Raw genomic sequence first — 19,386 nt, 5'->3', positions numbered from 1 at the left:
AATTACATGAAACAGATTAAACAACTAAAACAAAATGAAATCTTTTTTCATTAAGTTTTAAATGGGAGGGGAAATGGCTAAATGATCGCTGTAATTCCTTCCTACTCTAAAATTCTACAGTTCTGATATTTTAAAGCCAAATTAGTGTTAATTATCAAATGCTGTCATAAGTAATTCTTAAATTACTATATTTAATAATTTTGTTGATTTTTCCATTACATACTGTAGTAGACCTGTGGTTTTTTTTTTTTTTTAAGCCAGTGGCCTTCTTTTAGATCTATTTTTGGTGTAGGTTAAATAGGAAGCAGAAACTTAATATACCACAGTGATCATATTTGGGATATAATCCAGGAAAATGGAAATGTATTTCTGGTTTTGACCACCAGAGGGTGAGCATATTATTTCATTATTCATTAGTGCACACATATGCCGCAGAGAGAGAGAACTGATAATATTTCTCAGCAGTGGATTAAGTCCTTTATGACTTCTAAGACTGCTTTGGGGAAATATATTGTATATTGTGGATACATCCATACACAGGCATATACACCCATTCTTATTAGAGAATATATAAAAATTATTTCTAACGTGTAAAGTGCATACTAAATCTTCAGCTCTTAAAAGGCTCTTCACTTATTCATGAAGTTACAAGTATTATATAAGGACATATAGAGATAGCCCTGCTAGCTTTACATAGGATTATAAAGCCTATCTTTGCTACTCGGCCTTGCTTAATTTCTGGAAAAAATAAGAACTACATAAAGATTTGAGGGAAAATAAGGCAAATAATGGAATTGATTTAGGGAAAGTAGATGCGATTCATGTGGAGACACAATTTAGGGGCCAGGGACTAGGAATTGTTGCTGAAAATCTAAGAGGTAAAGGATTTTGATTGAAGTGTCTGTACTTATTAGCTATGGCTAATTCTTGTCTAAGGAAGATGAAGAATAGGCATTCTCATATGCCTATTATGCATTATACATATTCTTAACTTTATTCTTTCCTCTACAATTTAACACAAGATCATCTAAATTAAATTCAAGGCCAGCTTAAGTTCAATCATCCGTATGAGGCTAATGTCAACATATAATATCCATGCAATAGTGCCAGTTACAGAATACCAGCATTGTAACCTTTCTGGTAATTACAGATATGAATATGCAGCATTACTAAAAAGTACATTTCTCTGTGCCGTTTCTAAACATCTGTTGTAAAAATTGTTTGGATTTAGCTTCTTCAAAAAGACTTGTTTTCTTCCTTGCAGAGCAGTAAAAATTTTGGAAGACAAGTAGACTGGTGAATGGTATACAAGGACATAAAATTAGCAAGTATCTAGCACACATGGCATTTGTTACAAGACTTAAGTAGTAGACATGATCTCTGTCCTCAGGAGAAGAAAGAGCTGAGGAAATGAGTTACATGTTATCCTACTAAGGAATGATATTAAGTCTTAAATTACAGTAGTAAACACTGATCATTAAGCATAAACTAGGGATGAGTTAGGGTACGGGAACAGAAGAGGAAGGGAAGACTTGCCCAATTTGAGGGGAGAGGGGTGATAAGATTCTCTTGGAGGACTGAAGGAATGAAAGAAGTGTGGTTTGAAGCCGACAAGTGCTTTGATTTGTTTTTAGTCATGCAATACAATGTATTTTAAAATTTAAATAATGGGAAAAGGCACATTTTAATAACTATTAAAGGAAATGAGTCATAGGCTTTAAAATATTGAGAAGTACTACACTAAAATATTAGACCATGTTTGGTAGAACCAGTTTGGACAAGTTGGAAAGATTAGTGTGGCTGGAAGAATCAGGGAGATGAGCTAGAACTTTAACTGAACTTGAAGGGATAAAAGGGATTTAGAAGGGGGAGGAGGAAATTTCAGGCATTTTCTCATGTTTTTCACTTTTCCTACAATTTCCTGTATTGTATCTCTGCCTATTAATATCATAGGCAATAAGTCAATAATCATATACTTATTGATTGCCTAATATGTATAGAGCACTGCTTCATTTACTGCATGTACAGAGGTGACCAAACTAGACATTGTTCCTGCTCTCATTATATATAGTCTATCAGAGAAGATAGATTGTGAACAAGTATTACACACTGGGCCTTTAACATATATTTTTTAAATGCTTCATTCTTCATGAAGCCTTTAAACCTTTCCCCAATGCAGAAGAAACTATTCTCTTCTTGAGCTTCTATTTTCTTTCTTTCTTTCTTTCTTTCTTTCTTTCTTTCTTTCTTTCTTTCTTTCTTTCTTTCTTTCTTTCTTTCTTTCTTTCTTTTTCTTTCTTTCTTTCTTTCTTTCTTTCTTTCTTTCTTTCTTTCTTTCTTTCTTTCTTTCTTTCTTTCTTTCTTTCTTTCTTTCTTTCTTTCCTTCCTTCCTTCCTTCCTTCCTTCCTTCCTTCCTTCCTTCCTTCCTTCCTTCCTTCCTTCCTTCCTTCCTTCCTTCTTTCTTTCTTTCTTTCTTTCTTTCTTTCTTTCTTTCTTTCTTTCTTTCTTTCTTTCTTTCTTTCTTTCTTTCTTTCTTTCTTTCTTTTAATAGGAGAAAATCAAACAAAAGTTTAATAATGTGGGAGAGAATCAGGAAAACTGAACAGCTCACTAAAATGGCCAAAGCCCTCCCTTAAAAACCGTATCAGCTAAAGACAAAAGAGGATGTTGAGGGTGGTGGTTTGGGACTTCAAAGGAGGGCAGTTCAAGTGGAGTTGGAAACACAAATGCAAACGCTTGGTAAACAACTGTTTGTTGGGCCCTGCAGAGACAATGCTACAGAGTGCACTCTGATCTCTAGGCCCTGTTGAGCTTCTACTTTACATCTAATACTTTTTTTTCTGTGAGTTTTTTTTTTAAATAAATTTATTTTATTCATTTATTTTTGGCTGCATTGGGTCTTCATTGCTGCATGCGGGCTTTCTCTAGTTTTGGTGAGCGGGGGCTACTCTTCATTGCAGTGCGCGGGCTTCTCATTGCGGTGGCTTCTCTTGTTGCGGAGCACAGGCTCTAGGCATGCGGGCTTCAGTAGTTATGGCATGCAGGCTTCGGTAGTTGTGGCTCGAGGTCTCTAGAGCACAGGCTCAGTAGTTGTGGCGCACGGGCTTAGTAGCACTGCGGCATGTGGGATCTTCCCGGACCAGGGCTCAAACCCGTGTGCCCTGCATTGGCGGGCGGATTCTTAAACACTGCGCCACCAGGGGATCCCTCTGTGTGGTTTTAATTCCATATTAAAATAATTATTATACAATAAATTTGACCTTTTGAGGGGAGGAGGTGAGGTTATGTATTTCTATTAACTTAACACATGTATAGATTCATTTGCCCACCACCGCAATCAGGATCCAGAGCAGTTCCATCACCAATAAACTCCCTTGTCACATCCTCCTCTCCTCCTAGCTCCATACTCCCAGCTCCTGGCAATCACTGATCTGTTTTCCATCACTATGGTTTTCTCTTTTTGAGAATGTCATATAAATGGGATCATGTATTAACCCTTTGAGACTGAATTTTTTCACTCAGCATAATGCCTTTGAGAATTATCCAAATTGGTGTATCAGTAGTTTGTTCCTTTTACTGCTGAGTAGTTTTTCATCATAAAGATTTACACAATTTGTTTATTCATTCATCTGCTAGGTTGTTTCCAGTTTTTGGCAATATTAACAGGGCTGCTGTAAACATCCAAGTATAGGTTCCTATGTGAACATAAGTTTTCATTTCTGTAGGGTAGATACCCGAACGTGAGATTACTGGATCATATGTTTAAGTGTATGTTTGACTTTTTAAGAAACTGTTTCAGTGTTTTCCAGAGTGGCTGTACCAGTTTGCGTTTCTACCTGCAATATATGAGAGTTCCAGTTGTTCTGCATCCTTGTTAGCACTTAGTTTGTCAGTATTTTTTATTTTAGTCATTCTAATTCATATGAAGTGTTATCTCATAGTGGTTTTAATTTGCATTCCCCTAATGGCCAATGATATTGAGCAACTTTTCATATGCTTCTTTACTATCTGTATATATTCTCTTCAGTGAGGTCTCTCTTTAAGTCTTTTGTCTATTTTAAATTGGGTTGTTTTCTTACTGTTGAGTTTTGGGATTTTTTTTTTTTAATTATGTAACTTTTTTTGAATTTTATTTATTTTTTTATACAGCAGGTTCTTATTAGTCATCAATTTTATACACATCAGTGTATACATGTCAATCCCAATCTCCCAATTCATCACACCACCATTCCCCCCCCCCACCCCCACGGTGCCCATTCCAACTGGTGTGAGGTGATACCTCATTGTAGTTTTGAGTTGCAGTTCTCTAATAATTAGTGATGTTTTCATGTGCTTCTTGGCCATCTGTATGTCCTCTTTGGAGAAATGTCTATTTAGTTCTTCTGCCCATTTTTTGATTGGGTTGTTTGTTTTTTTAATATTGAGCTGCATGAGCTGTTTATATATTTTGGAGATTAATCCTTTGTCCGTTGATTCTTTTGCAAATATTTTTTACCATTCTGAGGGTTGTCTTTTTGTCTTGTTTGTAGTTTCCTTTGCTTTGCAAAAGCTTTTAAGTTTCATTAGGTCCCATTTGTTTATTTTTGTTTTTATTTCCATTACTCTAGGAGGTGGATCAAAAACAATCTTGCTGTGATTTATGTCAAAGAGTGTTCTTCCTATGTTTTCCTCTAAGAGTTTTATAGTGTCCGGTCTTATATTTAGGTCTTGAATCCATTTTTGAGTTTATTTTTGCATATGGTGTTAGGGAGTGCTCTAATTTCATTCTTTTACGTGTAGCTGTCCAGTTTCCCCAGCACCACTTATTGAAGAGACTGTCTTTTCTCCATTGTATATCCTTGCCTCCTTTGTCATAGATTAGTTGACCATAGGTGTGTGGGTTTATCTCTGGGCTTTCTATCCTGTTCCATTGATCTATATTTCTGTTTTTGTGCCAGTAACATATTGTGTCGATTACTGTAGCTTTGTAGTCTAGTCTGAAGTCAGGGAGTCTGATTCCTCCAGCTCCGTGTTTTTCCCTCAAGACTGCTTTGGCTATTCGGGATCTTTTGTGTCTCCATACAAATTTTAAGATTTTTTGTTCTAGTTCTGTAAAAAATGCCATTGGTAATTTGAAAGGGATTGCATTGTATCTGTAGATTGCTTTGGGTAGTATAGTCATTTTCACAATATTGATTCTTCCAATCCAAGAACATGGAATATCTCTCCATCTGTTGGTATCATCTTTAATTTCTTTCAACAGTGTCTTATAGTTTTCTGCACACAGGTCTTTTGTCTCCCTATGTAGGTTTCTTCCTAGGTATTTTATTTTTTTTGTTGCAATGGTAAATGGGAGTGTTTCCTTAATTTCTCTTTCAGATTTTTCATCATTAGTGTATAGGAATGCAAGAGATTTCTGTGCATTAACTTTGTATCCTGCAACTTTACCAAATTCATTGATTAGCTCTAGTAGTTTTCTGGTGGCATCTTTAAGATTCTCTATGTATAGTATCATGTCATCTGCAAACAGTGACAGTTTTACTTCTTCTTTTCCAATTTGTATTCCTTTTATTTCTTTTTCTTCTCTGATTGCCATGGCTAGGACTTCCAAAACTATGTTGAATAATAGTGGCGAGAATGGACATCCTTGTCTTGTTCCTGATCTTAGAGGAAATGCTTTCAGTTTTTCACCATTGAGAATGATGTTTGCTATGGGTTTGTCATAAATGGCCTTTACTATGTTGAGGTAGGTTCCCTCTATGCCCACTTTCTGGAGCGTTTTTATCATAAATGGGTGTTGAATTTTGTCAAAAGCTTTTTCTGCATCTATTGAGATGATCATACAGTTTTTCTTCTTCAATTTGTTAATATGGTGTATCACATTGATTGATTTGCATATATTGAAGAATCCTTGCATCCCTGGGATAAATCCCACTTGATCATGGTGTATGATCCTTTTAATGTGTTGTTGGATTCTGTTTGCTAGTATTTTGTTGAGGATTTTTGCATCTATATTCATCAGTGATATTGGTCTGTAATTTTCTTTTTTTTGTAGTATCTCTGTCTGGTTTTGGTATCAGGGTGATGGTGGCCTCGTAGAATGAGTTTGGGAGTGTTCCTTCCTCTGCAATTTTTTGGAAGAGTTTGAGAAGGATGAGTGCTAGCTCTTCTCTAAATGTTTGATGGAATTCACTGTTAAACCATCTGGTCTTGGACTTTTGTTTCTTGGAAGATTTTTAATCACAGTTTCAATTTCATTACTTGTGATTGGTCTGTTCATATTTTCTATATTTTCCTGGTTCAGTCTGGGAAGGTTATACCTTTCTAAGAATTTGTCCATTTCTTCCAGGTTGTCCATTTTATTGGCATATAGTTGTTTGTAGTAATCTCTTATAATCCTTTGTATTTCTGCAGTGTCAGTTGTGATTTCTCCTTTTTCATTTCTAATTTTATTGATTTGAGTCCTCTCCCTCTTTTTCTTGATGAGTCTGGCTAATGGTTTATCAATTTTGTTTATCTTCTCAAAGAACCAGCTTTTAGTTTTATTGATCTTTGCTATTGTTTTCTTTATTTCTATTTCATTATTTCTGCTCTGATCTTTATGATTTCTTTCCTTCTGCTAACATTGGATTTTGTTTGTTCTTCTTTCTCTAGTTCCTTTAGGTGTAACATTAGATTGTTTATTTGAGATTTTTCTTGTTTCTTGAGGTAGGCTTGTATAGATATAAACTTCCCTCTTAGAACTGCTTTTGCTGCATCCCATAGGTTTAGGATCGTCGTGTTTTCATTGTCATTTGTCTCTAGGTATTTTTTGATTTTTGATAGCGTTGTGGTCAGAAAAGATGCTTGATATGATTTCAGTTTTCTTAAAGTTACTGAGGCTTGATTTGTGACCCAAGATGTGATCTATCCTGGAGAATGTTCCATGTGCACTTGAGAAGAAAGTGTAATCTGCTGTTTTTGGATGGAATGCCCTATAAATATCAATTAAATCTATCTGGCCTATTGTGTCATTTAAAGCTTGTGTTCCTTATTAATTTTCTGTTTGGATGAGCTGTCCATTGGTGTGAGTGAGGTGTTAAAGTCCCCCACTATTATTGTGTTACTGTCAATTTCCCCTTCTATGGCTGTTAGCATTTGCCTTGTGTATCGAGGTGCTCCTATGTTGGGTGCATAAATATTTACAATTGTTATATCTTCTTCTTGGATTGATCCCTTGATCATCATGTAGTGTCCTTCTGTGTCTCTGGTAATAGTCTTTATTTTAAAGTCTATTTTATCTGATATGAGTATAGCTACTCCAGCTTTCTTTTGATTTCCATTTGCATGGAATATCTTTTTCCATTCCCTCACTTTCAGTCTGTATGTGTCCCTAGGTCTGAAGTGGGTCTCTTGTAGACAGCATATACATGGGTCTTGTTTTTGTATCCATTCAGCAAGCCTGTGTCTTTTGGTTGGAGCATTTAATCCATTCACATTTAAGGTAATTATCAACATGTATGTTCCTATGACCATTTTCTTAATTGTTTTGGGTTTGTTTTTGTAGGTCCTTTTCTTCTCTTGTGTTTCCCACTTAGAGAAGTTCCTTTAGCATTTGTTGTAGAGCTGGTTTGGTGGTGCTGAATTCTCTTAACTTTTGCTTGTCTGTAAAGCTTTTGCTTTCTCCATCGAATCTGAATGAGATCCTTGCCAGGTAGAGTAATCTTGGTTGTAGGTTCTTCCCTTTCATCACTTTAAGTATATCATGTCACTCCCTTCTGACTTGTAGAGTTTCTGCTGAGAAATCAGCTGTTAACTTTATGGGAGTTCCCTTGTATGTTATTTGTCATTTTTCCCTTGCTGCTTTCAATAATTTTTCTTTGTCTCTAATTTTTGCCAATTTGATTACTATGTGTCTCAGTGTGTTTGTCCTTGGGTTTATCCTGTATGGAACTCTCTGTGCTTCCTGGACTTATGTTGCTATTCCCTTCCCCATGTTAGGGAAGTTTTCAACTATAATATCTTCAAATATTTTCTCTGGTCCTTTCTCTCTCTCTTCTCCTTCTGGGATCCCTATAATGCGAATGTTGTTGCATTTAATGTTGTCCCAGAGGTCTCTTAGGCTGTTTTCATTTCTTTTCATTCTTTTTTCTTTATTCTTTTCCACAGCAGTGAATTCCACCGTTCTGTCTTCCAGGTCACTTATCCGTTCTTCTGCCTCAGTTATTCTGCTATTGATTCCTTCTAGTGTAGTTTTCATTTCAGTTATTGTGTTGTTCATCTCTGTTTGTTTGTTCTTTAATTCTTCTAGATCTTTTTTAAACATTTCTTCTCTATCTTTGCCTCCATTCTTTTTCTGAGGTCCTGGATCATCTTCACTATCATTATTCTGAAATCTTTTTCTGGAAGGTTGCCTATCTCCACTTCATTTAGTTGTTTTTCTGGGGTTTTATCTTGTTCCTTCATCTGGTACATAGCCCTCTGCCTTTTCATCTTGTCTATCTTTCTGTGAATGTGGTTTTTGTTCCACAGGCTGCAGGATTGTAGTTCTTCTTGCTTCTTCTGTCTTCTCTCTGGTCTGCTAGTGTTGGAGGGTCTCCTGCAGAGGTGGGGGGTGTCTGGGTCTCACCATGAGGACAAGGACACCGGCAGCAGAAGTTCTGGGAAGTACTCCTTGGTGTGAGCCCTCCCAGGGTCTGCCATTAGCCCTACCAAAGACCCTGGTAGGCCGAGTTTTGGGATTCTTTATAAATTCTGATACACCTTTTGTTGGAGATGTGATTTGCAAATATTGTCTCCTAGTCTATAGTTTGTCTTTTCATTCTCTCAATTGTGTCATATGGAGAGCAACTTTAACTTTGATGAACTCCAATTCATCAGTTTTTCCTTCAGTGGATCATGCATTTGGTGTCAAATCTAAGAAGTTGTTGCCTAACCCCAGGTCAAAAAAATTTCCTCTTGTTTTCTTCTAAAAATTTTGTAGTTTTACTTTGTACAATTTAATCTATGATCTATTTTTTTTCCATTTTAATTAAATATTTGACTTAGCTTTTTATTTTTTATTTTTTTAACACTGTGATCTATTTTGAATTAATTTTTGTGTGAGCTGTGAGGTTTAGGTTGAGGTTCATTTTTTATTTTTTTTTCCATATGGATGTCAATTATCCTGGCACCATTTGCTGAAAAGATTATTCTTTCTCTGTTAAATCGCTCTTTTATTTCTGGACTCTATTCTGTTCCATTGATCTGTCTGTAGTTCCCCTAACCAATACTACACTGTCTTGTTACTGTAGCTTTATAAATAGTAAGCTTTTTATCAGATAATGTGATTCCTCCAATTTTATTGTGCTTTTCCAAAGTCATCTAGTTTCTTTCCCTTTCTGAGGAAATTTTAGGACTAGTCTGTTTATATCTACAAAAAGTTTTGCTGGAATTTTGATTGATATTGTGTTAAATGTATTGATCATTTGGGGGCAATTGACATGTTTATTATATTGATGCTTCCAATCCGAATATGGTATAGCTCTTCATTTATTTAGGCGTTCTTTTATTTCATAAGTATTTTATAGTTTTTAGCATACAAATCCTATACATTCTTTATTAGATTTGTATCTAAGTATTTTATTTTTATGAGCTATTGTAAATCTATTTTTTAAAATTTCAGTTTAAACAGTTGTACATTGCTAGTATATAAAAATATGATTGATTTTTGTGTGTTGGTCTTATATCCTGAGACTCTTGCTAAACTAATATATTAGTCCTAGGAGTTTTTTGTTTGTAGATTTCTTAGGATTTTCTACATAGAAAAACATGTCATCTGCAATAAGAACAGTTTCATTTCTTTCTTTTCAATCTGTATGCCTTTTCTTTTTTCTTTCTTTATTGCATTGGCTAAGACTTCCATAGTTATGTTGAATAAGTATGATGAAAGTGGATATCCTTACCTTGCTCCCAGTCTTAGGGAATGAAGCATTTATTCCTTCACCATTAATGCAATGTTAGCTGAAAATGTTTTTGTAGGGGCTCTTTATTAGGTTTGGGAAGTTTCCTTCTATTCCTAGTTTGCTGAGAGTTTTTATCAGGATCCTGAATTCTGTGAAATATTTTTTCTTCATCATCCTATGGTTTTTCTTCTTTAGACTGTTAATATAGTGGATTACACTGATTGATTTTCAAATATTGAATCACCCTTTCATTCTCAGGATAAACTCCACTTGGTTGTGATACATTATTTTTTTTATATATTGTGGATTCAATTGACTAGTATATTATTGAGCATTTTTGTGACTATGTATATAAGGGATATTGGTCTGTAGTTTTCTCAATTTGTAATGTCTTTGTCTGGTTTGGGTATCAGAGCTATGCTGGCTTCATAAAATGAGTCTGGAATGTTCACTCCTCTTATTTTCTGGGAGAGATTGTATGGAACTGGTGTTATCTCTTCTTTAAATATTTGCATTTGCCATTAAAACCATCTGGGTGTGGAGATTTTTGGAGATTTTTAAGTATTAATTCAATTTTTTTTTAACAGTTATGGAACCATTCTGTTTATCTATTTCATCTTGGGTGGGGGGTAGTTGGTAGTTTGTGGGTTTTGAGGAATTGGTCCATTTTATCTAAGTTGCCAAATTTATGCACATAGAGTTTTAAAAAATTGTTTATGGGGTCTGTCGTGATATCCCCTTTTTAATTCCTAATATTAGTAAAATGTGTCTTCTTTTCTTTGCCACTGGCTGCAGGTTTATTGATTTTATTGATCTTTTCAAAGAGCCAACTTTTAGTTTCATTAATTTTTCCCTATTTTTATGTTTTCAATTTCATTGAAATCTGCTCTTTATCATTTTCTTCTTTCTGCTTGCCTTGGGTTTATTTGTTCTTTTTCTAGTTTGTTAAGGTAAAAGCTTAGGTTATTGATTTGGGACCTTTTTATTCTAATACTAGCTTTAAAAATCAATACTTTTTTTTGTGGCTCATGCTTGTTTCTTGTATTTTATTAATTTGTATACATGTCTGTACTCTCCTATTTTAAACTCCTTGAGTAAAAGGATCTTATCTTACGTGACAAATCTGGGCCTACCTAAGTGTCTTGTACTATATGTTTAGTAAGTATTTCATAGAAGGCTTGAATGGAAGGATGGATGGATAAAAGGAGAGTTAGTGAAGACAATGAATATAAATTATTTCAAAGATATCTTTGATATTAAGAAAATATACAGCAGGAGCTACAGGAGTCAGGAGTGTCAAGGGAAGGAAACAAAACAATTCACTCTGAGGAAAAATTGCTAAAGCCAATCTAAGCTACTTCTGATAGGGAGTATTCAGAATCTCAGTGTGGTATACAGAACACTCACAGTATGTTATGTTCAATTCTACATAGTAGATGAAACAGAGACTCTGTTTCCTAGACAATTCAACAAAAATTTTTTAATTTGTTAGATAATTTAAGCAAAACAATAATTTGGAAATAATTACATCCATGATTTTCTCAATTCCTTTTTTATTTGTGATATACCTGAGATACTTTCCTCTGTTGTTAATTCATTGGTAGAACCTCAGGATAGCCTTCTTTTCTTATTCTGTCTCTTTTTTTTTTTTTTTAAACTTTGGATTTTATTTATTTATTTATTTATTTATTTATGGCTGTGTTGGGTCTTCGTTTCTGTGTGAGGGCTTTCTCTAGTTGTGGCAAGTGGGGGCCACTCTTCATTGCGGTGCACGGGCCTCTCATTATCGCAGTGCGCGGGCCTCTCATTATCGCGGCCTCTCTTGTTGCGGAGCACAGGCTCCAGACGCGCAGGCTCAGTAATTGTGGCTCACGGGCCCAGCTGCTCCGCGGTATGTGGGATCCTCCCAGACCAGGGCTCAAACCCGTGTCCCCTGCATTGGCAGGCAGATTCTCAACCACTGCGCCAGCAGGGAAGCCCCTCTTATTCTGTCTCTTGCTGACCACCTGAAGTCACACTTTAGGCCTCTAGAGAATCAGGCCATGAGTCTCTTGTCTAGACTTCTCCATAAAGTTAAAGCATCTGTGTTAGTTTCCTATGGTTGCTGTAACAAATTACCACAAATTTGGTGGCTTAATACAACATAAATTTTTTCCCACAGTTTTGGAGGCCAGAAGTCCAAAATCAGTAACACTGAGCAAAATCAAGTTATCATCAGGCTGCGCTCTTTCCAGAGGTTCTAGAGGAGAAAGCATTTCTTGCCTTTTCCAGCTTTTGGTGGCTGCTGGCATTCCTTGGTGTGTGGCTGCATCACTCCAAGTTCTGCCTTTATGGTCATATTGTTTCTCCTCTTCTGTAGTCAAAATCTCCCTCCTTCTCCCACTTGTAAGGACACTTGTGATTGCATTTAAAGCCTACCTGATTAATCCAAGATAATTTCCCATCTCAAGATTCTTAATTATATGTGCAAAGTCCTTTTTTTGCCAAAAAAGATAACATTCATGGTTATCTTTTTGGGGGGCATTATTTAGCCTACCATAGCATCTTGATTTCTTAATCAAGAACACTGATGAAATGGGATAACAGAAGGCATTCATTATCTCTTAAAAAATGTCTTTCATAATCTGTATTTTAAAAAGCTTATCTTTTTGTCATTTATATTAATATTTGTGTATCAAATATTCATATAAATTAATTCAGACTGATATCCTTTATAGTAGATTCCAAAAATGAATTCTAAAGGAAAAGTCCAATTTATCATATATCCATCTTTTTCACATAAAACTTCATGAATAACCATTTGACACTGAAACATGAGTGCAGAAACTATTATTATTTTGGCAAGGAACAAGCAATTTCAGAATTGCTGACTACAGATATCCATTAAGTTTTATTCAAATAAATTTTAAGCACCTGAATAACTTACAGGTGCAGATAGAATAGATATTGAATGGTTTTATATTACTTACACATGTAGGAACAAGTCATTTCAGCAAATTATAAATAGGTCAAAATTTAACATAATGAACTAAATCTACAGCCACAAAGAACCTATGATTTAGGTTTAACAAAAGAACAAAAATGACATTTGCAATGTTGTTCAGTATTAATTTGTATGGGGATATGGAATCATCAATTAGTTATTTGACAGCTACAAATAATTGAAAATTCAGTTGTAGAAGATTATCTACAACTTACTTACATATTCCATCAGATTTCTCATAATTGAGAGACCTCCTTACAGGCCTAGTAGAACACTTGGGTAGGAGAGAGATTTGGGTGACCATTCTAGGCCTAAACTGGAGACCATTCCGATATTCCTCAATATATACTGTTCTGCTATCACTTGACGCCACCAGATAGGAAGTTGAGTGTACACAAATAATGAGTTGTGTTTTGTTTTTAACTACAATATGATACACATTTTTATTGTATGCCATATAGGGTCTTTCTAAGGCCTTGTCTACATGTTGTTAATGACTTTTCAGTGTTTTTTATTTTGATAATCAGTTTCTGTATAAGCCATATAACCAGTGTTAAATGGCTAATGCCACTAGATCACCCACTTCACCACCCAGTGTTTCCACTATAAATTCCATACATGTCTTTTTCATTATAAAATGTATACCATTTGCAATTTGTTGAAGTCATCAAAAATTGATATCCTATGGTAAACACATTTCTTTAAATCATTATAGTTGGAATGCAAATGATGATTTGTGAAAGGTGAAGGTAAAGCTGCCTTAATGAGCACTGTATTTGGAAATGGGATTTGACCAAGTATTGTATACTTATCTAGCAACGATTTAACCTACCTTCCATTTATACACACTTGTATATGTAGACAGAGAAATCATTCAACTCTTTCACAAAATCGCCAACTGCTTGTTCCTTGACTTAGATCAAACTTAACAAAATTCTGGATAATTTGGTTTATAGGAAGGCTCCTAAATGGCATATTAATAACTTACTTAAGAAGCAAATCTTCCTTGCCTTTGAATGTAACCTAATAGGTTTGAACTCAGGTTTATGGAAGGCTGGATAACATACAGAAGAAACACATCTAAATCTTCCTGCTAGGTTGATGTTCCTAAAGAAGTTGTTTTTCAAAGGTAGAAATGCCTAACTTTTTCACACTGCAGCTCTTGGCCTTTAAATGTTGGGGTTTCTCAGAGCTTGGTATTGGACTCTCTTTTTTTTTTCTGTACTCTATATTCTCTCCCTGGGTGATCTCATTCACTCTCATGTTTTCAAATGCCATCTATATGCTAATGGGTTATAAGTTCATATCACTCGGCCAAGTCTCTTTTCTAAGCTCTAGACCTCTATATCTAACACATTATTCTATAACTCCTCTTGGATGCATGGCAGTCACCTCAGACCTTACATATCTAAAACAGAATTAATGATTATACTGCACTACCCTCCAACCCCACATTTCTCATAATGGTCCCAGTCCCAGGTTGCCAGGAGATACCACTCCTTTTCACTTACCCTATGCATACAGTCTATCAGCAAGTTCTGTTTACTCTACTTTCTGAAAATATCGAGTCTATTCACTCCTATATATCTCCATTGACTTCAACCTAGTACAATCCACTATAGTTTTCCACTTGCCTATTTGGTTTCACTTCATCCACTTTCTTTCATTCATACACACAGGAGCCAGAGTGATCTCTTAAAAATGCTATTATGATCATAGTATTCCTCTGCATAAAACCCTTTTGGCATGCTACAACAGGATGAACCTTGAAGACATTATGCTAAGTGAAATAAGCCAGACACAAAAGGACAAGTGTTGTGTGATTCCACTTATATGAGAATAGAATAGTTAAATTCATAGAGACAAAGTAGAATGGTGGTTCCCAAGTGCTGAGAGAGGGAGGAATGAAAGGCTATTATTTAATGGGTACAGTGGTTCAGTTTGGGGTGATGAAAAGGTTCTGGAGATAGTGGTAATGGTTGCACAATGAATGTATTTAATGCCACTGAATGTACTTAAAAATGGTTAAAGTGGTCATTTTTATATTATGTATATTCTACCACAATTAAAAAAAAACCTTTTGGTTACTCATTGCTATTATGATAAAGATCCTAATGTTTGACACCATCTAGAAGGCCTGACATGATTAGGCCCTCTACCCCTCAGTTTCTATGCTACAGTGACACTGATTGCTCTTTAAATCCTCGATGGCACAAATTTTCCTTCTTACTTCCAACCTGCCCCCTTAACATTCCCTCTCATGGAATGAAATGCTCTTTCCTCCCTTTTCACCTGGCCAACAACTGCTCATCCTTCCCGTCCTCAGCTCGTGCATCAGCTCCTCCAGGATATCTTCCCTGACTCGCTCCAATGATAGATCCTCCTATTTACATTTTAAAGCACCACTATGTATTTGTAGCACTTATCACAAGTATGATTTGTTATTCAGTATTTGTCTCCTCTAACATATGGAAGACTCTGTGGGATCAGGGACCATTCTGACTTGTTCACCTAACACCTTTTCAAGAGCTGGTGCTTAGTAGCAGTTCAAAACGTATTTGTAGAATGAATGAATCAATACATGAATGAATGAATGCCATCTAAAAGATAAAGGATAACTCATTAATGAAATAACATGAGAATTACCACTTAAAAGAGGTAATAAAAGGAAAAAAATGTGTTTTTACTATTATAAAAACAATACAAATTCTCTATAGAAAGCATGGAAGATCCAGATAAAGCATAAAGGAATATATAAGAATTACCCTATCTCACAACCCAGAGGTAATCATTGTTATATATGTTGATCTATTTCCTTTTAGTCCTTTGCATGTATGTGTTTCTAAAAGAAAGAAATTAAAACACTCAAGTAGGACGATACTATATACACAATTTTGGTTTTTTTATGTTACACTATTTACTTAAGCCCATAATATAAGTAATGCTGAGTTAGAATATCTTTTGATAAATCTTTGACAGCATCTTGGATTTTTATTAGGATTAATTAGTGAAAGTAGATATATTGTATGAACATGAAAAAAATATGAATCAGAAAAAAAGATGAAAGGGGCACATATCTCACTATAATCTAACTGCAAGGAAGACAACTTACTTTTTCTATAACAACTTAATGTTTTCTAAACTCCATTCTGCTCAGGTGGCAGAGACTTAGATTTCTATGAGTAGATACAAATCTCAGTCCACAGAGTTAGGTGTTCAGGAAATAATATTTATTTCTCTAGAATTCATCTTGATTTCTATTTCATTTGCCTGAGATAATCCATCTGGGACTATCATTAGGTACAATTAGCTTATATAGCACCAGACATTGGGGAAGAATACCTGGCCTCTGATACCAAATGTCTTTGGAGGCACACATCATCCTGTCGAATTCTTAAATTTTATCTATCATCTATCTATCTATCTATCTATTTATTTATTTATTTATGGCTGTGTTGCGTCTTCGTTTCTGTGCGAGGGCTTTCTCCAGTTGTGGCAAGCAGGGACCACTCTTCATCGCGGTGCGCGGGCCTCTCACTATCGCGGCCTCTCTTGTTGCAGAGCACAGGCTCCAGAAGCGCAGGCTCAGCAATTGTGGCTCACCGGCCTAGTCGCTCCGCGGCACGTGGGATCTTCCCAGACCAGGGCTCGAACCCGTGTCCCCTGCATCGGCAGGCAGATTTTCAACCACTGCGCTACCAGGGAAGCCCCCGGAATTCTTGACCATTGGTCCACACTGCCAAGAATTCTCATTTCTATTTGTATGGGCACTTCATGTCCAATGGCTTCTTTTCCCACTTCACTTGCCACCCAGGAGGGAACAGGAATAATTCTGCTGCTTTTCTCAATACTACAACTTGGAAATCTGTAAGTCAGTTTTTGAGTGCAGGTAGAATATTCGAATATGATGGGATATAACTTCCATGATTGTTACATTATGTGGCAAAATGGAGGTTATCCAGGTATGTCTGATCTAATCACACAAGCCCTTTACAAAGCAGTAGTTTTCTCTGGCTGATGGTGGAAGAGGGAGTCAGAGATTGTGGCCATGAGAAGGACTCACTGTAGGTGGCCTCTAGGAGCAGAGAGTGGAGCCTGGCTGACAGCCACCAAAGAAACAAAGACCTCAGACATACAACTGCAGGGAAATGGATCCTGCAACAATTTGAATGAACTTGGAAGCAGATTCTTCCCAGAGCCTCCAGGTAAGAGCCCAGCCTAGCCAATACCTCGATTTCAGCCTTGTTGTATATGTACTATGAACATTCAACCCAGCCAAACCCGCCCAGACATCTGACCTGTAGAACTGTTATAATAAATGGGCGTTAAGTTGCTTACTCTGTGGTAATGTGTTACACAGCAAAAAAAATAATATAAGGGGATTACATAAAGGCATGATTACCAGGAGGAGAGGATCGTGGGGACCACCATCTACAGGAGCCCAGTCAAGATCCGCAGATCCACCCAGTTAACTCATAAAATCATGGGCAATTATAATAAATGGTGATTGTCTAAGTTTAAGAGTGGTTTGTTATATAGCTAAAGCTAATTGTTACAACTTCTGAGGTGAGAGAAGTATGCAACAAGTCCTCTTAAATGAAAAGCCCCATCCTAGTTCCAAAGATAGGGAAGAATAGAGAAAGAGCATGAGATCTGAAGTTGAGCCCACCACTTTATAATAATGAGTTACCATTTACTGAGTAGCTATCAGTACTGTGCGAGGAGCTCTATATTCAGTATGTCATTTAATCCATACAACTCTGAGAGGTTCGTATTTCTAAGACTAAGTGATTCTATGCTATATTTTCATTTTGTGGAGTCAGGTAACCTTGATTACATTCACCATTCTATTCTCAATCCTCTAGTCTATAAAATGAGTTTGATTATACTACTTAATTCACAAGATGATACTACTCTATAAGCATCATGCTGCTTTACTTACATCAGCTGATTATGATTGAATCTGTTTGGATCAGAACATGGCTAGTTTCTAAAGGTTCTCAGGTGAGTCTACTGTGTATGCATGATTGAGAACTAGGGACATACAAAACCCCATTAATTCTTGCAGAAATTCTCTAAGATAGGTTTGTGTCCATTTTATAGTAAAGAAACATATGCCCACAGATATTAACTAGCTTTCCCTGGTTAACACATCTTGTAAATGACACATTTCTCAAGCAGAGGAGACAACCACTCTCACCAAATCAAGGGAGATGCTGAACCTAAAAGACAGAAGATTCTTACTTAACAATCGAGCCTCTTTCATTGACTCTGTATCCTCCAAAGCTTTGTGGCCACCTCAGTTCTTTTTGATCTCTTCACCAATTTTGTACTACATGAATAACTGGTGGTAGTAACACTCAGCCTTACCGTGTATTTGTACATACGTTTATCAAGCCTTCCCCGTACATTTCCTAGTTCTCAAACCTGGTGACATGCAGGCAAATCATGGTAAGAGCCCTGGCTTGGGAGCCACATCCACCTGAGTTGGCCTCCTGCATATACTTATCTCTGTGGCCTTGACTAGTCGTTTTATTTTTTGAATCTGTTTTGTGAGCATGAAATAGGGGAAAAAATAAAACCTGTACTTTAGAAACATTATACTCAATAAACATTATATTCAATAAATCTTACCTATTAGTACACCCACCCTAACCAAATGAAGTAAAGTGTGGCCCATCAGTAAACAGGTGGAAAGTAGCAGGTTGAATTAGACCTTTGAATTAGACACAAATACCCTAATATTTAGAGAATAGAAAAAAATGAGTCAAAATCTAGCTAAGGCTGACACTTCCATCCCTCAGAACGTGTTTCCGGAAAGTTATTTACACATGAAACTCCAGCTTAACCACAGGAAATGTTGTACAGATCTTCTTCCACTTAGGGTTACCTCCTGATAAACCCACTGTTAGGTGAAACTATCATAAGGGGAAAACGCATTTAATACACCTAACCTAGCAAACACTGTAGCTCAGCTTAGCTTACCTAAAAGAGTACTTACTTTACCCTGCAGTTGGGCAAATTCGTCTAACACAAAGCCTATTTTATAATAAAGTGTTGAATGTCTCATGCAATTTACTGAATACTGTACTGAAAGTGAAAAACAGAATGGTTGTATGGATACAGAGTGGTTCCACGTGTATTGGTTGTTTACCCTCCTGATCAGGTGGCTGACTGGGAGCTGGGGCTGGGTTTGCTGTCACAGCTCAGCATCTCCAGTGTACACAGTACCCACTGCATATTGCTAGCCCGGGAAACGATCAAAAATCAAAATTAGAAGTACGGCTTCTACTGAATGCTTATTGCTTTCACACCATCATAAAGCGGAAAAATCCTAAGCTGGAACCTTACCAAGTCTTCTAAGTCCGGCTGTCCCTACTCTATTTTTCCCACTCTGCCTCAAGTCCTTGCCCTGTGACCCGGCCCCTACCCCAAGCTCTGCTCTTCCACTTAACGGAAGGAGGCGCGGATCTCATTTTACAGCGGATGGGTTTACGAGGG

The 19,386-nt window shown here is 36.4% G+C and overlaps 1 pseudogene across 1 annotated transcript in view; it reads left to right on the top strand.

Annotated features, from left to right (window-relative positions):
- The window catches only part of LOC309656812 (keratin, type II cytoskeletal 8 pseudogene), a 411,180-nt pseudogene that overhangs the window by 105,240 nt on the left and 286,554 nt on the right, over positions 1–19,386 (top strand). The window lies entirely within an intron of this gene.

Source organism: Balaenoptera physalus (genome assembly GCF_965194825.1).
Source record: "Balaenoptera physalus genome assembly, chromosome: 1".
Taxonomy (NCBI): domain Eukaryota; kingdom Metazoa; phylum Chordata; class Mammalia; order Artiodactyla; family Balaenopteridae; genus Balaenoptera; species Balaenoptera physalus.
The sequence above is the reverse complement of the archived record's forward strand: the minus strand, read 5'-3'. Positions and strand labels throughout refer to the sequence as shown.